The 20,518-nt window shown below is 49.1% G+C and overlaps 24 non-coding genes across 24 annotated transcripts; all 24 read right to left on the bottom strand.

Moving 5' to 3' along the window:
- Positions 1–536: 536 nt before the first annotated feature.
- trnal-aag (transfer RNA leucine (anticodon AAG)) lies at positions 537–618 on the bottom strand. The gene has a single exon. It is a non-coding gene; the product is annotated as a tRNA-Leu (tRNA).
- A 321-nt stretch (positions 619–939) lies between these two features.
- trnal-uag (transfer RNA leucine (anticodon UAG)) lies at positions 940–1,021 on the bottom strand. Its single transcript has one exon. It is a non-coding gene; the product is annotated as a tRNA-Leu (tRNA).
- An 824-nt stretch (positions 1,022–1,845) lies between these two features.
- On the bottom strand, positions 1,846–1,927 carry trnal-aag (transfer RNA leucine (anticodon AAG)). Its single transcript has one exon. It is a non-coding gene; the product is annotated as a tRNA-Leu (tRNA).
- A 321-nt stretch (positions 1,928–2,248) lies between these two features.
- Positions 2,249–2,330, bottom strand: trnal-uag (transfer RNA leucine (anticodon UAG)). The gene has a single exon. It is a non-coding gene; the product is annotated as a tRNA-Leu (tRNA).
- A 1,227-nt stretch (positions 2,331–3,557) lies between these two features.
- trnal-uag (transfer RNA leucine (anticodon UAG)) lies at positions 3,558–3,639 on the bottom strand. Its single transcript has one exon. It is a non-coding gene; the product is annotated as a tRNA-Leu (tRNA).
- An 824-nt stretch (positions 3,640–4,463) lies between these two features.
- On the bottom strand, positions 4,464–4,545 carry trnal-aag (transfer RNA leucine (anticodon AAG)). The gene has a single exon. It is a non-coding gene; the product is annotated as a tRNA-Leu (tRNA).
- Positions 4,546–5,779: 1,234 nt separating this feature from the next.
- Positions 5,780–5,861, bottom strand: trnal-uag (transfer RNA leucine (anticodon UAG)). Its single transcript has one exon. It is a non-coding gene; the product is annotated as a tRNA-Leu (tRNA).
- Positions 5,862–6,685: 824 nt separating this feature from the next.
- On the bottom strand, positions 6,686–6,767 carry trnal-aag (transfer RNA leucine (anticodon AAG)). Its single transcript has one exon. It is a non-coding gene; the product is annotated as a tRNA-Leu (tRNA).
- Positions 6,768–7,598: 831 nt separating this feature from the next.
- trnal-aag (transfer RNA leucine (anticodon AAG)) lies at positions 7,599–7,680 on the bottom strand. The gene has a single exon. It is a non-coding gene; the product is annotated as a tRNA-Leu (tRNA).
- Positions 7,681–8,001: 321 nt separating this feature from the next.
- Positions 8,002–8,083, bottom strand: trnal-uag (transfer RNA leucine (anticodon UAG)). The gene has a single exon. It is a non-coding gene; the product is annotated as a tRNA-Leu (tRNA).
- An 831-nt stretch (positions 8,084–8,914) lies between these two features.
- trnal-aag (transfer RNA leucine (anticodon AAG)) lies at positions 8,915–8,996 on the bottom strand. The gene has a single exon. It is a non-coding gene; the product is annotated as a tRNA-Leu (tRNA).
- A 321-nt stretch (positions 8,997–9,317) lies between these two features.
- On the bottom strand, positions 9,318–9,399 carry trnal-uag (transfer RNA leucine (anticodon UAG)). Its single transcript has one exon. It is a non-coding gene; the product is annotated as a tRNA-Leu (tRNA).
- Positions 9,400–10,626: 1,227 nt separating this feature from the next.
- trnal-uag (transfer RNA leucine (anticodon UAG)) lies at positions 10,627–10,708 on the bottom strand. Its single transcript has one exon. It is a non-coding gene; the product is annotated as a tRNA-Leu (tRNA).
- A 1,227-nt stretch (positions 10,709–11,935) lies between these two features.
- Positions 11,936–12,017, bottom strand: trnal-uag (transfer RNA leucine (anticodon UAG)). Its single transcript has one exon. It is a non-coding gene; the product is annotated as a tRNA-Leu (tRNA).
- An 824-nt stretch (positions 12,018–12,841) lies between these two features.
- Positions 12,842–12,923, bottom strand: trnal-aag (transfer RNA leucine (anticodon AAG)). The gene has a single exon. It is a non-coding gene; the product is annotated as a tRNA-Leu (tRNA).
- Positions 12,924–13,754: 831 nt separating this feature from the next.
- On the bottom strand, positions 13,755–13,836 carry trnal-aag (transfer RNA leucine (anticodon AAG)). Its single transcript has one exon. It is a non-coding gene; the product is annotated as a tRNA-Leu (tRNA).
- Positions 13,837–14,157: 321 nt separating this feature from the next.
- On the bottom strand, positions 14,158–14,239 carry trnal-uag (transfer RNA leucine (anticodon UAG)). The gene has a single exon. It is a non-coding gene; the product is annotated as a tRNA-Leu (tRNA).
- An 824-nt stretch (positions 14,240–15,063) lies between these two features.
- Positions 15,064–15,145, bottom strand: trnal-aag (transfer RNA leucine (anticodon AAG)). The gene has a single exon. It is a non-coding gene; the product is annotated as a tRNA-Leu (tRNA).
- An 831-nt stretch (positions 15,146–15,976) lies between these two features.
- On the bottom strand, positions 15,977–16,058 carry trnal-aag (transfer RNA leucine (anticodon AAG)). The gene has a single exon. It is a non-coding gene; the product is annotated as a tRNA-Leu (tRNA).
- A 321-nt stretch (positions 16,059–16,379) lies between these two features.
- trnal-uag (transfer RNA leucine (anticodon UAG)) lies at positions 16,380–16,461 on the bottom strand. The gene has a single exon. It is a non-coding gene; the product is annotated as a tRNA-Leu (tRNA).
- Positions 16,462–17,688: 1,227 nt separating this feature from the next.
- trnal-uag (transfer RNA leucine (anticodon UAG)) lies at positions 17,689–17,770 on the bottom strand. The gene has a single exon. It is a non-coding gene; the product is annotated as a tRNA-Leu (tRNA).
- An 824-nt stretch (positions 17,771–18,594) lies between these two features.
- Positions 18,595–18,676, bottom strand: trnal-aag (transfer RNA leucine (anticodon AAG)). Its single transcript has one exon. It is a non-coding gene; the product is annotated as a tRNA-Leu (tRNA).
- An 831-nt stretch (positions 18,677–19,507) lies between these two features.
- Positions 19,508–19,589, bottom strand: trnal-aag (transfer RNA leucine (anticodon AAG)). The gene has a single exon. It is a non-coding gene; the product is annotated as a tRNA-Leu (tRNA).
- A 309-nt stretch (positions 19,590–19,898) lies between these two features.
- On the bottom strand, positions 19,899–19,980 carry trnal-uag (transfer RNA leucine (anticodon UAG)). The gene has a single exon. It is a non-coding gene; the product is annotated as a tRNA-Leu (tRNA).
- Positions 19,981–20,518: the final 538 nt, after the last annotated feature.

The raw sequence follows: 20,518 nt of genomic DNA, 5'->3' as shown, positions 1-20,518 counted from the left end.
TGCATGCCAAAACCACTTTATTCTCCCAATACTCTGAAGCCCGGGATACACTGCACGATTATTGGCTGTCCCAGACGAAAGATTGCCATCGTGAAACAATCGTCGCGATTTCAGTGGTCGTGGCTCTTCATCGGTGGTCCTATGTCATACAATGAGAGATGTTCAAAGACGGCCGTTTTTCCGGTCTTTCGTCCAAATCGTAGCGGTGGCCTACGATAGTTTTCTGACAGTGTCAGAAATTCAGCATGATCAACGCACAGTGTGTTTGCTGCTACGACCTGCGTACTGGTATTTGTTTAACGCGAGCGCATGCTGTTGACGTTTCGCTAACGTGTGACGCAGCCGCCGAAGCTTCCGTGTCATCATCGTACAGTCTACATGCCTGTCGTACCCGGGTTTAAACGATCTATGACGCACAGTGTGATAAGGTAATGATCTTATAGGAGGGTAAAAATCCTGCAGTGTATTCCTGGCTTCACAGAAATCTCTGATACAGTGCCCGACTGCTGCCAATTGAGCCTCTTTAAAAGTGCTCCTGGCAGCGGTGGGATTCGAACCCACGCCCCCAAAGAGACTGGAGCCTTAATCCAGCGCCTTAGACCGCTCGGCCACGCTACCACTTAAAGGGCTTGCGTCGGTTGTCCAGAGCTTGCATATGCAGGCTGCATCGAGAATCAAGCCAGCTTCATTCAAGTTAACTGAACAATACATTCGCAAGTCACAAGCATATTACAGCAATTTTCCCATTAACTGAGAATAAGAGTCAACCTGATATTTGTTAGTATTCTGAAACAAGAAAGTATTTATAACGTACGCAGCCTACAAACGCGACCCGCCGAAGCTGCAGCCTTCTGATTGAGAAACGGTCCACGTGAGACTTCCAAAGCGCGTAGATGCCCTGGCTGACTGCTGGCAATAGAGCCTCTTTAAAACCACTGCTGGCAGTGGTGGGATTCGAACCCACGCCCCCGGAGAGACTGGAGCCTAAATCCAGCGCCTTGGACCGCTCGGCCACGCTACCTCTTGGAGAAGGGCTCTCTGGTGCGTTTCGGTGTGGGTGCAGCTCCACGGACAGCCTCAGTTGATTTCGAGGATCTTGTCGGCGGGAGAGAAACACCTTTGAGGTCCTGCTGTGCTGAGTCATACTCCTGGAGATCCCAAATCCTACAGAGTTCTATCGTTTAGAAAGTACATCTGACACAACAAATGAAGCCATGGGGTTTGCTTAAACTCAAAAATTAGGTGAGATTCCCAAAGCTCCCACAGAAATCTAAAGGAAGCGCTTCTGACAAACCAATTAACATGTGGGATGTTCTTGCATGCCAAAACCACTTTATTCTCCCAATACTCTGAAGCCCGGGATACACTGCACGATTATTGGCTGTCCCAGACGAAAGATTACCATCGTGAAACAATCGTCGCGATTTCAGTGATCGTGGCTCTTCATCGGTGGTCCTATGTCGTACAATGAGAGAGGTTCAAAGACGGCCGTTTTCCCAGTCTTTCGTCCAAAGATAGCCTACGATAGTTTTCTGACAGTGTCAGAAATTCAGCATGATCAACGCACAGTGTGTTTGCTGCTACGACCTGCGTACTGGTATTTGTTTAACGCGAGCGCATGCTGTTGACTTTTCGCTAACGTGTGACGCAGCTGCCGAAGCTTCCGTGTCATCATCGTACAGTCTACATGCCTGTCGTACCCGGGTTTAAACGATCTATGACGCACAGTGTGATAAGGTAATGATCTTATAGGAGGGCGAAAATCCTGCAGTGTATTCCTGGCTTTACAGAAATCTCTGATACAGTGCCCGACTGCTGCCAATTGAGCCTCTTTAAAGGTGCTCCTGGCAGCGGTGGGATTCGAACCCATGCCCCCGAAGAGACTGGAGCCTTAGTCCAGCACCTTAGACCGCTCGGCCACGCTACCACTTAAAGGGCTTGCGTCGGTTGTCCGGAGGACGCATATGCAGGTTGCATCGAGAATCAAGCCAGCTTCATTCAAGTTAACTGAACAATACATGTGCAAGTCACAAGCATATTACAGCAATTTTCCCATTAACTGAGAATAAGAGTCAACCTGATATTTGTTAGTATTCTGAAACAAGAAAGTATTTATAACGTACGCAGCCTACAAACGCGACCCCCCGAAGCTGCAGCCTTCTGATTGAGAAACGGTCCACGTGAGACTTCCAAAGCGCGTAGATGGCCTGGCTGACTGCTGGCAATAGAGCCTCTTTAAAACCACTGCTGGCAGCGGTGGGATTCGAACCCACGCCCCCGGAGAGACTGGAGCCTAAATCCAGCGCCTTGGAACGCTCGGCCACGCTACCTTTTGGAGAAGGGCTCTCTGGTGCGTTTCGGTGTGGGTGCAGCTCCACGGACAGCCTCAGTTGATTTCGAGGATCTCGTCGGCGGGAGAGAAACACCTTTGAGGTCCTGCTGTGCTGAGTCATACTCCTGGAGATCCCAAATCCTACAGAGTTCTATCGTTTAGAAAGTACATCTGACACAACAAATGAAGCCATGGGGTTTGCTTAAACTCGAAAATTAGGTGAGTTTCCCAAAGCTCCCACAGAAATCTAAAGGAAGCGCTTCTGACAAACCAATTAACATGTGGGATGTTCTTGCATGCCAAAACCACTTTATTCTCCCAATACTCTGAAGCCCGGGATACACTGCACGATTATTGGCTGTCCCAGACGAAAGATTGCCATTGTGAAACAATCGTCGCGATTTCAGTGATCGTGGCTCTTCATCGGTGGTCCTATGTCGTACAATGAGAGAGGTTCAAAGACGGCCGTTTTCCCGGTCGTTCGTCCAAAGATAGCCTACGATAGTTTTCTGACAGTGTCAGAAATTCAGCATGATCAACCCACAGTGTGTTTGCTGCTACGACCTGCGTACTGGTATTTGTTTAACGCGAGCGCATGCTGTTGACGTTTCGCTAACGTGTGACGCAGCCGCCGAAGCTTCCGTGTCATCATCGTACAGTCTACATGCCTGTCGTACCCGGGTTTAAACGATCTATGACGCACAGTGTGATAAGGTAATGATCTTATAGGAGGGCGAAAATCCTGCAGTGTATTCCTGGCTTTACAGAAATCTCTGATACAGTGCCCGACTGCTGCCAATTGAGCCTCTTTAAAAGTGCTCCTGGCAGCAGTGGGATTCGAACCCACGCCCCCGAAGAGACTGGAGCCTTAATCCAGCGCCTTAGACAGCTCGGCCACGCTACCACTTAAAGGGCTTGAATCGGTTGTCCGGAGGTCGCATATGCAGGCTGCATCGAGAATCAAGCCAGCTTCATTCAAGTTAACTGAACAATACATTCGCAAGTCACAAGCATATTACAGCAATTTTCCCATTAACTGAGAATAAGAGTCAACCTGATATTTGTTAGTATTCTGAAACAAGAAAGTATTTATAACGTACGCAGCCTACAAACGCGACCCCCCGAAGTTGCAGCCTTCTGATTGAGAAACGGTCCACGTGAGACTTCCAAAGCGCGTAGATGGCCTGGCTGACTGCTGGCAATAGAGCCTCTTTAAAACCACTGCTGGCAGCAGTGGGATTCGAACCCACACCCCCGGAGAGACTGGAGCCTACATCCAGCGCCTTGGACCGCTCGGCCACGCTACCTCTTGGAGAAGGGCTCTCTGGTGCGTTTCGGTGTGGGTGCAGCTCCACGGACAGCCTCAGTTGATTTCGAGGATCTCGTCGGTGGGAGAGAAACACCTTTGAGGTCCTGCTGTGCTGAGTCATACTCATGGAGATCCCAAATCCTACAGAGTTCTATCGTTTAGAAAGTACATCTGACACAACAAATGAAGCCATGGGGTTTGCTTAAACTCGAAAATTAGGTGAGATTCCCAAAGCTCCCACAGAAATCTAAAGGAAGCGCTTCTGACAAACCAATTAACATGTGGGATGTTCTTGCATGCCAAAACCACTTTATTCTCCCAATACTCTGAAGCCCGGGATACACTGCATGATTATTGGCTGTCCCAGACGAAAGATTGCCATCGTGAAACAATTGTCGCGATTTCAGTGATCGTGGCTCTTCATCGGTGGTCCTATGTCGTACAATGAGAGAGGTTCAAAGACGGCCGTTTTCCCGGTCGTTCGTCCAAAGATAGCCTACGATAGTTTTCTGACAGTGTCAGAAATTCAGCATGATCAACGCACAGTGTGTTTGCTGCTACGACCTGCGTACTGGTATTTGTTTAACGCGAGCGCATGCTGTTGACGTTTCGCTAACGTGTGACGCAGCCGCCGAAGCTTCCGTGTCATCATCGTACAGTCTACATGCCTGTCGTACCCGGGTTTAAACGATCTATGACGCACAGTGTGATAAGGTAATGATCTTATAGGAGGGCAAAAATCCTGCAGTGTATTCCTGGCTTTACAGAAATCTCTGATACAGTGCCCGACTGCTGCCAATTGAGCCTCTTTAAAAGTGCCACTGGCAGCGGTGGGATTTGAACCCACGCCCCCAAAGAGACTGGAGCCTTAATCCAGCGCCTTGGACCGCTCAGCCACGCTACCTCTTGGAGAAGGGCTCTCTGGTGCGTTTCGGTGTGGGTGCAGCTCCACGGACAGCCTCAGTTGATTTCGAGGATCTCGTCGGCGGGAGAGAAACACCTTTGAGGTCCTGCTGTGCTGAGTCATACTCCTGGAGATCCCAAATCCTACAGAGTTCTATCGTTTAGAAAGTACATCTGACACAACAAATGAAGCCATGGGGTTTGCTTAAACTCGAAAATTAGGTGAGATTCCCAAAGCTCCCACAGAAATCTAAAGCAAGCGCTTCTGACAAACCAATTAACATGTGGGATGTTCTTGCATGCCAAAACCACTTTATTCTCCCAATACTCTGAAGCCCGGGATACACTGCACGATTATTGGCTGTCCCAGACGAAAGATTGCCATCGTGAAACAATCGTCGCGATTTCAGTGATCGTGGCTCTTCATCGGTGGTCCTATGTCATACAATGAGAGATGTTCAAAGACGGCCGTTTTTCCGGTCTTTCGTCCAAATCGTAGCGGTGGCCTACGATAGTTTTCTGACAGTGTCAGAAATTCAGCATGATCAACGCACAGTGTGTTTGCTGCTACGACCTGCGTACTGGTATTTGTTTAACGCGAGCGCATGCTGTTGACGTTTCGCTAACGTGTGACGCAGCCGCCGAAGCTTCCGTGTCATCATCGTACAGTCTACATGCCTGTCGTACCCGGGTTTAAACGATCTATGACGCACAGTGTGATAAGGTAATGATCTTATAGGAGGGTAAAAATCCTGCAGTGTATTCCTGGCTTTACAGAAATCTCTGATACAGTGCCCGACTGCTGCCAATTGAGCCTCTTTAAAAGTGCTCCTGGCAGCAGTGGGATTCGAACCCACGCCCCCGAAGAGACTGGAGCCTTAATCCAGCGCCTTAGACAGCTCGGCCACGCTACCACTTAAAGGGCTTGAATCGGTTGTCCGGAGGTCGCATATGCAGGCTGCATCGAGAATCAAGCCAGCTTCATTCAAGTTAACTGAACAATACATTCGCAAGTCACAAGCATATTACAGCAATTTTCCCATTAACTGAGAATAAGAGTCAACCTGATATTTGTTAGTATTCTGAAACAAGAAAGTATTTATAACGTACGCAGCCTACAAACGCGACCCCCCGAAGTTGCAGCCTTCTGATTGAGAAACGGTCCACGTGAGACTTCCAAAGCGCGTAGATGGCCTGGCTGACTGCTGGCAATAGAGCCTCTTTAAAACCACTGCTGGCAGCAGTGGGATTCGAACCCACACCCCCGGAGAGACTGGAGCCTACATCCAGCGCCTTGGACCGCTCGGCCACGCTACCTCTTGGAGAAGGGCTCTCTGGTGCGTTTCGGTGTGGGTGCAGCTCCACGGACAGCCTCAGTTGATTTCGAGGATCTCGTCGGTGGGAGAGAAACACCTTTGAGGTCCTGCTGTGCTGAGTCATACTCATGGAGATCCCAAATCCTACAGAGTTCTATCGTTTAGAAAGTACATCTGACACAACAAATGAAGCCATGGGGTTTGCTTAAACTCGAAAATTAGGTGAGATTCCCAAAGCTCCCACAGAAATCTAAAGGAAGCGCTTCTGACAAACCAATTAACATGTGGGATGTTCTTGCATGCCAAAACCACTTTATTCTCCCAATACTCTGAAGCCCGGGATACACTGCATGATTATTGGCTGTCCCAGACGAAAGATTGCCATCGTGAAACAATTGTCGCGATTTCAGTGATCGTGGCTCTTCATCGGTGGTCCTATGTCGTACAATGAGAGAGGTTCAAAGACGGCCGTTTTCCCGGTCGTTCGTCCAAAGATAGCCTACGATAGTTTTCTGACAGTGTCAGAAATTCAGCATGATCAACGCACAGTGTGTTTGCTGCTACGACCTGCGTACTGGTATTTGTTTAACGCGAGCGCATGCTGTTGACGTTTCGCTAACGTGTGACGCAGCCGCCGAAGCTTCCGTGTCATCATCGTACAGTCTACATGCCTGTCGTACCCGGGTTTAAACGATCTATGACGCACAGTGTGATAAGGTAATGATCTTATAGGAGGGCAAAAATCCTGCAGTGTATTCCTGGCTTTACAGAAATCTCTGATACAGTGCCCGACTGCTGCCAATTGAGCCTCTTTAAAAGTGCCACTGGCAGCGGTGGGATTTGAACCCACGCCCCCAAAGAGACTGGAGCCTTAATCCAGCGCCTTGGACCGCTCAGCCACGCTACCTCTTGGAGAAGGGCTCTCTGGTGCGTTTCGGTGTGGGTGCAGCTCCACGGACAGCCTCAGTTGATTTCGAGGATCTCGTCGGCGGGAGAGAAACACCTTTGAGGTCCTGCTGTGCTGAGTCATACTCCTGGAGATCCCAAATCCTACAGAGTTCTATCGTTTAGAAAGTACATCTGACACAACAAATGAAGCCATGGGGTTTGCTTAAACTCGAAAATTAGGTGAGATTCCCAAAGCTCCCACAGAAATCTAAAGCAAGCGCTTCTGACAAACCAATTAACATGTGGGATGTTCTTGCATGCCAAAACCACTTTATTCTCCCAATACTCTGAAGCCCGGGATACACTGCACGATTATTGGCTGTCCCAGACGAAAGATTGCCATCGTGAAACAATCGTCGCGATTTCAGTGATCGTGGCTCTTCATCGGTGGTCCTATGTCATACAATGAGAGATGTTCAAAGACGGCCGTTTTTCCGGTCTTTCGTCCAAATCGTAGCGGTGGCCTACGATAGTTTTCTGACAGTGTCAGAAATTCAGCATGATCAACGCACAGTGTGTTTGCTGCTACGACCTGCGTACTGGTATTTGTTTAACGCGAGCGCATGCTGTTGACGTTTCGCTAACGTGTGACGCAGCCGCCGAAGCTTCCGTGTCATCATCGTACAGTCTACATGCCTGTCGTACCCGGGTTTAAACGATCTATGACGCACAGTGTGATAAGGTAATGATCTTATAGGAGGGTAAAAATCCTGCAGTGTATTCCTGGCTTTACAGAAATCTCTGATACAGTGCCCGACTGCTGCCAATTGAGCCTCTTTAAAAGTGCTCCTGGCAGCGGTGGGATTCGAACCCACGCCCCCGAAGAGACTGGAGCCTTAATCCAGCGCCTTAGACCGCTCGGCCACGCTCCCACTTAAAGGGCTTGCGTCGGGTGTCCGGAGCTCGCATATGCAGGCTGCATCGAGAATCAAGCCAGCTTCATTCAAGTTAACTGAACAATACATTCGCAAGTCACAAGCATATTACAGCAATTTTCCCATTAACTGAGAATAAGAGTCAACCTGATATTTGTTAGTATTCTGAAACAAGAAAGTATTTATAACGTACGCAGCCTACAAACGCGACCCCCCGAAGTTGCAGCCTTCTGATTGAGAAACGGTCCACGTGAGACTTCCAAAGCGCGTAGATGGCCTGGCTGACTGCTGGCAATAGAGCCTCTTTAAAACCACTGCTGGCAGCAGTGGGATTCGAACCCACACCCCCGGAGAGACTGGAGCCTACATCCAGCGCCTTGGACCGCTCGGCCACGCTACCTCTTGGAGAAGGGCTCTCTGGTGCGTTTCGGTGTGGGTGCAGCTCCACGGACAGCCTCAGTTGATTTCGAGGATCTCGTCGGTGGGAGAGAAACACCTTTGAGGTCCTGCTGTGCTGAGTCATACTCCTGGAGATCCCAAATCCTACAGAGTTTTATCATTTAGAAAGTACATCTGACACAACAAATGAAGCCATGGGGTTTGCTTAAACTCGAAAATTAGGTGAGATTCCCAAAGCTCCCACAGAAATCTAAAGGAAGCGCTTCTGACAAACCAATTAACATGTGGGATGTTCTTGCATGCCAAAACCACTTTATTCTCCCAATACTCTGAAGCCCGGGATACACTGCACGATTATTGGCTGTCCCAGACGAAAGATTGCCATCGTGAAACAATCGTCGCGATTTCAGTGGTCGTGGCTCTTCATCGGTGGTCCTATGTCATACAATGAGAGATGTTCAAAGACGGCCGTTTTTCCGGTCTTTCGTCCAAATCGTAGCGGTGGCCTACGATAGTTTTCTGACAGTGTCAGAAATTCAGCATGATCAACGCACAGTGTGTTTGCTGCTACGACCTGCGTACTGGTATTTGTTTAACGCGAGCGCATGCTGTTGACGTTTCGCTAACGTGTGACGCAGCCGCCGAAGCTTCCGTGTCATCATCGTACAGTCTACATGCCTGTCGTACCCGGGTTTAAACGATCTATGACGCACAGTGTGATAAGGTAATGATCTTATAGGAGGGTAAAAATCCTGCAGTGTATTCCTGGCTTCACAGAAATCTCTGATACAGTGCCCGACTGCTGCCAATTGAGCCTCTTTAAAAGTGCTCCTGGCAGCGGTGGGATTCGAACCCACGCCCCCAAAGAGACTGGAGCCTTAATCCAGCGCCTTAGACCGCTCGGCCACGCTACCACTTAAAGGGCTTGCGTCGGTTGTCCAGAGCTTGCATATGCAGGCTGCATCGAGAATCAAGCCAGCTTCATTCAAGTTAACTGAACAATACATTCGCAAGTCACAAGCATATTACAGCAATTTTCCCATTAACTGAGAATAAGAGTCAACCTGATATTTGTTAGTATTCTGAAACAAGAAAGTATTTATAACGTACGCAGCCTACAAACGCGACCCGCCGAAGCTGCAGCCTTCTGATTGAGAAACGGTCCACGTGAGACTTCCAAAGCGCGTAGATGCCCTGGCTGACTGCTGGCAATAGAGCCTCTTTAAAACCACTGCTGGCAGTGGTGGGATTCGAACCCACGCCCCCGGAGAGACTGGAGCCTAAATCCAGCGCCTTGGACCGCTCGGCCACGCTACCTCTTGGAGAAGGGCTCTCTGGTGCGTTTCGGTGTGGGTGCAGCTCCACGGACAGCCTCAGTTGATTTCGAGGATCTTGTCGGCGGGAGAGAAACACCTTTGAGGTCCTGCTGTGCTGAGTCATACTCCTGGAGATCCCAAATCCTACAGAGTTCTATCGTTTAGAAAGTACATCTGACACAACAAATGAAGCCATGGGGTTTGCTTAAACTCAAAAATTAGGTGAGATTCCCAAAGCTCCCACAGAAATCTAAAGGAAGCGCTTCTGACAAACCAATTAACATGTGGGATGTTCTTGCATGCCAAAACCACTTTATTCTCCCAATACTCTGAAGCCCGGGATACACTGCACGATTATTGGCTGTCCCAGACGAAAGATTACCATCGTGAAACAATCGTCGCGATTTCAGTGATCGTGGCTCTTCATCGGTGGTCCTATGTCGTACAATGAGAGAGGTTCAAAGACGGCCGTTTTCCCAGTCTTTCGTCCAAAGATAGCCTACGATAGTTTTCTGACAGTGTCAGAAATTCAGCATGATCAACGCACAGTGTGTTTGCTGCTACGACCTGCGTACTGGTATTTGTTTAACGCGAGCGCATGCTGTTGACTTTTCGCTAACGTGTGACGCAGCTGCCGAAGCTTCCGTGTCATCATCGTACAGTCTACATGCCTGTCGTACCCGGGTTTAAACGATCTATGACGCACAGTGTGATAAGGTAATGATCTTATAGGAGGGCGAAAATCCTGCAGTGTATTCCTGGCTTTACAGAAATCTCTGATACAGTGCCCGACTGCTGCCAATTGAGCCTCTTTAAAGGTGCTCCTGGCAGCGGTGGGATTCGAATCCATGCCCCCGAAGAGACTGGAGCCTTAGTCCAGCACCTTAGACCGCTCGGCCACGCTACCACTTAAAGGGCTTGCGTCGGTTGTCCGGAGGACGCATATGCAGGTTGCATCGAGAATCAAGCCAGCTTCATTCAAGTTAACTGAACAATACATGTGCAAGTCACAAGCATATTACAGCAATTTTCCCATTAACTGAGAATAAGAGTCAACCTGATATTTGTTAGTATTCTGAAACAAGAAAGTATTTATAACGTACGCAGCCTACAAACGCGACCCCCCGAAGCTGCAGCCTTCTGATTGAGAAACGGTCCACGTGAGACTTCCAAAGCGCGTAGATGGCCTGGCTGACTGCTGGCAATAGAGCCTCTTTAAAACCACTGCTGGCAGCGGTGGGATTCGAACCCACGCCCCCGGAGAGACTGGAGCCTAAATCCAGCGCCTTGGAACGCTCGGCCACGCTACCTTTTGGAGAAGGGCTCTCTGGTGCGTTTCGGTGTGGGTGCAGCTCCACGGACAGCCTCAGTTGATTTCGAGGATCTCGTCGGCGGGAGAGAAACACCTTTGAGGTCCTGCTGTGCTGAGTCATACTCCTGGAGATCCCAAATCCTACAGAGTTCTATCGTTTAGAAAGTACATCTGACACAACAAATGAAGCCATGGGGTTTGCTTAAACTCGAAAATTAGGTGAGTTTCCCAAAGCTCCCACAGAAATCTAAAGGAAGCGCTTCTGACAAACCAATTAACATGTGGGATGTTCTTGCATGCCAAAACCACTTTATTCTCCCAATACTCTGAAGCCCGGGATACACTGCACGATTATTGGCTGTCCCAGACGAAAGATTGCCATTGTGAAACAATCGTCGCGATTTCAGTGATCGTGGCTCTTCATCGGTGGTCCTATGTCGTACAATGAGAGAGGTTCAAAGACGGCCGTTTTCCCGGTCGTTCGTCCAAAGATAGCCTACGATAGTTTTCTGACAGTGTCAGAAATTCAGCATGATCAACCCACAGTGTGTTTGCTGCTACGACCTGCGTACTGGTATTTGTTTAACGCGAGCGCATGCTGTTGACGTTTCGCTAACGTGTGACGCAGCCGCCGAAGCTTCCGTGTCATCATCGTACAGTCTACATGCCTGTCGTACCCGGGTTTAAACGATCTATGACGCACAGTGTGATAAGGTAATGATCTTATAGGAGGGCGAAAATCCTGCAGTGTATTCCTGGCTTTACAGAAATCTCTGATACAGTGCCCGACTGCTGCCAATTGAGCCTCTTTAAAAGTGCTCCTGGCAGCAGTGGGATTCGAACCCACGCCCCCGAAGAGACTGGAGCCTTAATCCAGCGCCTTAGACAGCTCGGCCACGCTACCACTTAAAGGGCTTGAATCGGTTGTCCGGAGGTCGCATATGCAGGCTGCATCGAGAATCAAGCCAGCTTCATTCAAGTTAACTGAACAATACATTCGCAAGTCACAAGCATATTACAGCAATTTTCCCATTAACTGAGAATAAGAGTCAACCTGATATTTGTTAGTATTCTGAAACAAGAAAGTATTTATAACGTACGCAGCCTACAAACGCGACCCCCCGAAGTTGCAGCCTTCTGATTGAGAAACGGTCCACGTGAGACTTCCAAAGCGCGTAGATGGCCTGGCTGACTGCTGGCAATAGAGCCTCTTTAAAACCACTGCTGGCAGCAGTGGGATTCGAACCCACACCCCCGGAGAGACTGGAGCCTACATCCAGCGCCTTGGACCGCTCGGCCACGCTACCTCTTGGAGAAGGGCTCTCTGGTGCGTTTCGGTGTGGGTGCAGCTCCACGGACAGCCTCAGTTGATTTCGAGGATCTCGTCGGTGGGAGAGAAACACCTTTGAGGTCCTGCTGTGCTGAGTCATACTCATGGAGATCCCAAATCCTACAGAGTTCTATCGTTTAGAAAGTACATCTGACACAACAAATGAAGCCATGGGGTTTGCTTAAACTCGAAAATTAGGTGAGATTCCCAAAGCTCCCACAGAAATCTAAAGGAAGCGCTTCTGACAAACCAATTAACATGTGGGATGTTCTTGCATGCCAAAACCACTTTATTCTCCCAATACTCTGAAGCCCGGGATACACTGCATGATTATTGGCTGTCCCAGACGAAAGATTGCCATCGTGAAACAATTGTCGCGATTTCAGTGATCGTGGCTCTTCATCGGTGGTCCTATGTCGTACAATGAGAGAGGTTCAAAGACGGCCGTTTTCCCGGTCGTTCGTCCAAAGATAGCCTACGATAGTTTTCTGACAGTGTCAGAAATTCAGCATGATCAACGCACAGTGTGTTTGCTGCTACGACCTGCGTACTGGTATTTGTTTAACGCGAGCGCATGCTGTTGACGTTTCGCTAACGTGTGACGCAGCCGCCGAAGCTTCCGTGTCATCATCGTACAGTCTACATGCCTGTCGTACCCGGGTTTAAACGATCTATGACGCACAGTGTGATAAGGTAATGATCTTATAGGAGGGCAAAAATCCTGCAGTGTATTCCTGGCTTTACAGAAATCTCTGATACAGTGCCCGACTGCTGCCAATTGAGCCTCTTTAAAAGTGCCACTGGCAGCGGTGGGATTTGAACCCACGCCCCCAAAGAGACTGGAGCCTTAATCCAGCGCCTTGGACCGCTCAGCCACGCTACCTCTTGGAGAAGGGCTCTCTGGTGCGTTTCGGTGTGGGTGCAGCTCCACGGACAGCCTCAGTTGATTTCGAGGATCTCGTCGGCGGGAGAGAAACACCTTTGAGGTCCTGCTGTGCTGAGTCATACTCCTGGAGATCCCAAATCCTACAGAGTTCTATCGTTTAGAAAGTACATCTGACACAACAAATGAAGCCATGGGGTTTGCTTAAACTCGAAAATTAGGTGAGATTCCCAAAGCTCCCACAGAAATCTAAAGCAAGCGCTTCTGACAAACCAATTAACATGTGGGATGTTCTTGCATGCCAAAACCACTTTATTCTCCCAATACTCTGAAGCCCGGGATACACTGCACGATTATTGGCTGTCCCAGACGAAAGATTGCCATCGTGAAACAATCGTCGCGATTTCAGTGATCGTGGCTCTTCATCGGTGGTCCTATGTCATACAATGAGAGATGTTCAAAGACGGCCGTTTTTCCGGTCTTTCGTCCAAATCGTAGCGGTGGCCTACGATAGTTTTCTGACAGTGTCAGAAATTCAGCATGATCAACGCACAGTGTGTTTGCTGCTACGACCTGCGTACTGGTATTTGTTTAACGCGAGCGCATGCTGTTGACGTTTCGCTAACGTGTGACGCAGCCGCCGAAGCTTCCGTGTCATCATCGTACAGTCTACATGCCTGTCGTACCCGGGTTTAAACGATCTATGACGCACAGTGTGATAAGGTAATGATCTTATAGGAGGGTAAAAATCCTGCAGTGTATTCCTGGCTTTACAGAAATCTCTGATACAGTGCCCGACTGCTGCCAATTGAGCCTCTTTAAAAGTGCTCCTGGCAGCGGTGGGATTCGAACCCACGCCCCCGAAGAGACTGGAGCCTTAATCCAGCGCCTTAGACCGCTCGGCCACGCTACCACTTAAAGGGCTTGCGTCGGGTGTCCGGAGCTCGCATATGCAGGCTGCATCGAGAATCAAGCCAGCTTCATTCAAGTTAACTGAACAATACATTCGCAAGTCACAAGCATATTACAGCAATTTTCCCATTAACTGAGAATAAGAGTCAACCTGATATTTGTTAGTATTCTGAAACAAGAAAGTATTTATAACGTACGCAGCCTACAAACGCGACCCCCCGAAGTTGCAGCCTTCTGATTGAGAAACGGTCCACGTGAGACTTCCAAAGCGCGTAGATGGCCTGGCTGACTGCTGGCAATAGAGCCTCTTTAAAACCACTGCTGGCAGCAGTGGGATTCGAACCCACACCCCCGGAGAGACTGGAGCCTACATCCAGCGCCTTGGACCGCTCGGCCACGCTACCTCTTGGAGAAGGGCTCTCTGGTGCGTTTCGGTGTGGGTGCAGCTCCACGGACAGCCTCAGTTGATTTCGAGGATCTCGTCGGTGGGAGAGAAACACCTTTGAGGTCCTGCTGTGCTGAGTCATACTCATGGAGATCCCAAATCCTACAGAGTTCTATCGTTTAGAAAGTACATCTGACACAACAAATGAAGCCATGGGGTTTGCTTAAACTCGAAAATTAGGTGAGATTCCCAAAGCTCCCACAGAAATCTAAAGGAAGCGCTTCTGACAAACCAATTAACATGTGGGATGTTCTTGCATGCCAAAACCACTTTATTCTCCCAATACTCTGAAGCCCGGGATACACTGCATGATTATTGGCTGTCCCAGACGAAAGATTGCCATCGTGAAACAATTGTCGCGATTTCAGTGATCGTGGCTCTTCATCGGTGGTCCTATGTCGTACAATGAAAGAGGTTCAAAGACGGCCGTTTTCCCGGTCGTTCGTCCAAAGATAGCCTACGATAGTTTTCTGACAGTGTCAGAAATTCAGCATGATCAACGCACAGTGTGTTTGCTGCTACGACCTGCGTACTGGTATTTGTTTAACGCGAGCGCATGCTTTTGACGTTTCGCTAACGTGTGACGCAGCCGCCGAAGCTTCCGTGTCATCATCGTACAGTCTACATGCCTGTCGTACCCGGGTTTAAACGATCTATGACGCACAGTGTGATAAGGTAATGATCTTATAGGAGGGCAAAAATCCTGCAGTGTATTCCTGGCTTTACAGAAATCTCTGATACAGTGCCCGACTGCTGCCAATTGAGCCTCTTTAAAAGTGCCACTGGCAGCGGTGGGATTTGAACCCACGCCCCCAAAGAGACTGGAGCCTTAATCCAGCGCCTTGGACCGCTCGGCCACGCTACCTCTTGGAGAAGGGCTCTCTGGTGCGTTTCGGTGTGGGTGCAGCTCCACGGACAGCCTCAGTTGATTTCGAGGATCTCGTCGGCGGGAGAGAAACACCTTTGAGGTCCTGCTGTGCTGAGTCATACTCCTGGAGATCCCAAATCCTACAGAGTTCTATCGTTTAGAAAGTACATCTGACACAACAAATGAAGCCATGGGGTTTGCTTAAACTCGAAAATTAGGTGAGATTCCCAAAGCTCCCACAGAAATCTAAAGCAAGCGCTTCTGACAAACCAATTAACATGTGGGATGTTCTTGCATGCCAAAACCACTTTATTCTCCCAATACTCTGAAGCCCGGGATACACTGCACGATTATTGGCTGTCCCAGACGAAAGATTGCCATCGTGAAACAATCGTCGCGATTTCAGTGATCGTGGCTCTTCATCGGTGGTCCTATGTCATACAATGAGAGATGTTCAAAGACGGCCGTTTTTCCGGTCTTTCGTCCAAATCGTAGCGGTGGCCTACGATAGTTTTCTGACAGTGTCAGAAATTCAGCATGATCAACGCACAGTGTGTTTGCTGCTACGACCTGCGTACTGGTATTTGTTTAACGCGAGCGCATGCTGTTGACGTTTCGCTAACGTGTGACGCAGCCGCCGAAGCTTCCGTGTCATCATCGTACAGTCTACATGCCTGTCGTACCCGGGTTTAAACGATCTATGACGCACAGTGTGATAAGGTAATGATCTTATAGGAGGGTAAAAATCCTGCAGTGTATTCCTGGCTTTACAGAAATCTCTGATACAGTGCCCGACTGCTGCCAATTGAGCCTCTTTAAAAGTGCTCCTGGCAGCGGTGGGATTCGAACCCACGCCCCCGAAGAGACTGGAGCCTTAATCCAGCGCCTTAGACCGCTCGGCCACGCTACCACTTAAAGGGCTTGCGTCGGTTGTCCGGAGCTCGCATATGCAGGCTGCATCGAGAATCAAGCCAGCTTCATTCAAGTTAACTGAACAATACATTCGCAAGTCACAAACATATTACAGCAATTTTCCCATTAACTGAGAATAAGAGTCAACCTGATATTTGTTAGTATTCTGAAACAAGAAAGTATTTATAACGTACGCAGCCTACAAACGCGACCCGCCGAAGCTGCAGCCTTCTGATTGAGAAACGGTCCACGTGAGACTTCCAAAGCGCGTAGATGGCCTGGCTGACTGCTGGCAATAGAGCCTCTTTAAAACCACTGCTGGCAGCGGTGGGATTCGAACCCACGCCCCCGGAGAGACTGGAGCCTAAATCCAGCGCCTTGGAACGCTCGGCCACGCTACCTTTTGGAGAAGGGCTCTCTGGTGCGTTTCGGTGTGGGTGCAGCTCCACGGACAGCCTCAGTTGATTTCGAGGATCTCGTCGGCGGGAGAGAAACACCTTTGAGGTCCTGCTGTGCTGAGTCATACTCCTGGAGATCCCAAATCCTACAGAGTTCTATCGTTTAGAAAGTACATCTGACACAACAAATGAAGCCATGGGGTTTGCTTAAACTCGAAAATTAGGTGAGTTTCCCAAAGCTCCCACAGAAATCTAAAGGAAGCGCTTCTGACAAACCAATTAACATGTGGGATGTTCTTGCATGCCAAAACCACTTTATTCTCCCAATACTCTGAAGCCCGGGATACACTGCACGATTATTGGCTGTCCCAGACGAAAGATTGCCATTGTGAAACAATCGTCGCGATTTCAGTGATCGTGGCTCTTCATCGGTGGTCCTATGTCGTACAATGAGAGAGGTTCAAAGACGGCCGTTTTCCCGGTCGTTCGTCCAAAGATAGCCTACGATAGTTTTCTGACAGTGTCAGAAATTCAGCATGATCAACCCACAGTGTGTTTGCTGCTACGACCTGCGTACTGGTATTTGTTTAACGCGAGCGCATGCTGTTGACGTTTCGCTAACGTGTGACGCAGCCGCCGAAGCTTCCGTGTCATCATCGTACAGTCTACATGCCTGTCGTACCCGGGTTTAAACGATCTATGACGCACAGTGTGATAAGGTAATGATCTTATAGGAGGGCGAAAATCCTGCAGTGTATTCCTGGCTTTACAGAAATCTCTGATACAGTGCCCGACTGCTGCCAATTGAGCCTCTTTAAAAGTGCTCCTGGCAGCAGTGGGATTCGAACCCACGCCCCCGAAGAGACTGGAGCCTTAATCCAGCGCCTTAGACAGCTCGGCCACGCTACCACTTAAAGGGCTTGAATCGGTTGTCCGGAGGTCGCATATGCAGGCTGCATCGAGAATCAAGCCAGCTTCATTCAAGTTAACTGAACAATACATTCGCAAGTCACAAGCATATTACAGCAATTTTCCCATTAACTGAGAATAAGAGTCAACCTGATATTTGTTAGTATTCTGAAACAAGAAAGTATTTATAACGTACGCAGCCTACAAACGCGACCCCCCGAAGTTGCAGCCTTCTGATTGAGAAACGGTCCACGTGAGACTTCCAAAGCGCGTAGATGGCCTGGCTGACTGCTGGCAATAGAGCCTCTTTAAAACCACTGCTGGCAGCAGTGGGATTCGAACCCACACCCCCGGAGAGACTGGAGCCTACATCCAGCGCCTTGGACCGCTCGGCCACGCTACCTCTTGGAGAAGGGCTCTCTGGTGCGTTTCGGTGTGGGTGCAGCTCCACGGACAGCCTCAGTTGATTTCGAGGATCTCGTCGGTGGGAGAGAAACACCTTTGAGGTCCTGCTGTGCTGAGTCATACTCATGGAGATCCCAAATCCTACAGAGTTCTATCGTTTAGAAAGTACATCTGACACAACAAATGAAGCCATGGGGTTTGCTTAAACTCGAAAATTAGGTGAGATTCCCAAAGCTCCCACAGAAATCTAAAGGAAGCGCTTCTGACAAACCAATTAACATGTGGGATGTTCTTGCATGCCAAAACCACTTTATTCTCCCAATACTCTGAAGCCCGGGATACACTGCATGATTATTGGCTGTCCCAGACGAAAGATTGCCATCGTGAAACAATTGTCGCGATTTCAGTGATCGTGGCTCTTCATCGGTGGTCCTATGTCGTACAATGAGAGAGGTTCAAAGACGGCCGTTTTCCCGGTCGTTCGTCCAAAGATAGCCTACGATAGTTTTCTGACAGTGTCAGAAATTCAGCATGATCAACGCACAGTGTGTTTGCTGCTACGACCTGCGTACTGGTATTTGTTTAACGCGAGCGCATGCTGTTGACGTTTCGCTAACGTGTGACGCAGCCGCCGAAGCTTCCGTGTCATCATCGTACAGTCTACATGCCTGTCGTACCCGGGTTTAAACGATCTATGACGCACAGTGTGATAAGGTAATGATCTTATAGGAGGGCAAAAATCCTGCAGTGTATTCCTGGCTTTACAGAAATCTCTGATACAGTGCCCGACTGCTGCCAATTGAGCCTCTTTAAAAGTGCCACTGGCAGCGGTGGGATTTGAACCCACGCCCCCAAAGAGACTGGAGCCTTAATCCAGCGCCTTGGACCGCTCGGCCACGCTACCTCTTGGAGAAGGGCTCTCTGGTGCGTTTCGGTGTGGGTGCAGCTCCACGGACAGCCTCAGTTGATTTCGAGGATCTCGTCGGCGGGAGAGAAACACCTTTGAGGTCCTGCTGTGCTGAGTCATACTCCTGGAGATCCCAAATCCTACAGAGTTCTATCGTTTAGAAAGTACATCTGACACAACAAATGAAGCCATGGGGTTTGCTTAAACTCGAAAATTAGGTGAGATTCCCAAAGCTCCCACAGAAATCTAAAGCAAGCGCTTCTGACAAACCAATTAACATGTGGGATGTTCTTGCATGCCAAAACCACTTTATTCTCCCAATACTCTGAAGCCCGGGATACACTGCACGATTATTGGCTGTCCCAGACGAAAGATTGCCATCGTGAAACAATCGTCGCGATTTCAGTGATCGTGGCTCTTCATCGGTGGTCCTATGTCATACAATGAGAGATGTTCAAAGACGGCCGTTTTTCCGGTCTTTCGTCCAAATCGTAGCGGTGGCCTACGATAGTTTTCTGACAGTGTCAGAAATTCAGCATGATCAACGCACAGTGTGTTTGCTGCTACGACCTGCGTACTGGTATTTGTTTAACGCGAGCGCATGCTGTTGACGTTTCGCTAACGTGTGATGCAGCCGCCGAAGCTTCCGTGTCATCATCGTACAGTCTACATGCCTGTCGTACCCGGGTTTAAACGATCTATGACGCACAGTGTGATAAGGTAATGATCTTATAGGAGGGTAAAAATCCTGCAGTGTATTCCTGGCTTTACAGAAATCTCTGATACAGTGCCCGACTGCTGCCAATTGAGCCTCTTTAAAAGTGCTCCTGGCAGCGGTGGGATTCGAACCCACGCCCCCGAAGAGACTGGAGCCTTAATCCAGCGCCTTAGACCGCTCGGCCACGCTACCACTTAAAGGGCATTCATCGGTTGTCCGGAGGTCACATATGCAGGCTGCATCGAGAATCAAGCCAGCTTCATTCAAGTTAACTGAACAATACATTCGCAAGTCACAAGCATATTACAGCAATTTTCCCATTAACTGAGAATAAGAGCCAACATGATATTTGTTAGTGTTCTGAAACAAGAAAGTATTTATAACGTACGCAGCCTACAAACGCGACCCCCCGAAGCTGCAGCCTTCTGATTGAGAAACGGTCCACGTGAGACTTCCAAAGTGCGTAGACTGCTGGCAATAGAGCCTCTTTAAAACCACTGCTGGCAGCGGTGGGATTCAAACCCACGCCCCCGGAGAGACTGGAGCCTAAATCCAGCGCCTTGGACCGCTCGGCCACGCTACCTCTTGGAGAAGGGCTCTCTGGTGCGCTTCGGTGTGGGTGCAGCTCCACGGACAGCCTCAGTTGATTTCGAGGATCTCGTCGGCGGGAGAGAAACACCTTTGAGGTCCTGCTGTGCTGAGTCATACTCCTGGAGATCCCAAATCCTACAGAGTTCTATCGTTTAGAAAGTACATCTGACACAACAAATGAAGCCATGGGGTTTGCTTAAACTCGAAAATTAGGTGAGATTCCCAAAGCTCCCACAGAAATCTAAAGGAAGCGCTTCTGACAAACCAATTAACATGTGGGATGTTCTTGCATGCCAAAACCACTTTATTCTCCCAATACTCTGAAGCCCGGGATACACTCCACGATTATTGGCTGTCCCAGACGAAAGATTGCCATCGTGAAACAATCGTCGCGATTTCAGTGATCGTGGCTCTTCATCGGTGGTCCTATGTCGTACAATGAGAGAGGTTCAAAGACGGCCGTTTTCCCGGTCTTTCGTCCAAAGATAGCCTACGATAGTTTTATGACAGTGTCAGAATTTCAGCATGAT

Source organism: Paramisgurnus dabryanus, chromosome 1 (genome assembly GCF_030506205.2).
Source record: "Paramisgurnus dabryanus chromosome 1, PD_genome_1.1, whole genome shotgun sequence".
NCBI classification, from domain to species: Eukaryota; Metazoa; Chordata; class Actinopteri; order Cypriniformes; family Cobitidae; genus Paramisgurnus; species Paramisgurnus dabryanus.
The sequence above is the reverse complement of the archived record's forward strand: the minus strand, read 5'-3'. Positions and strand labels throughout refer to the sequence as shown.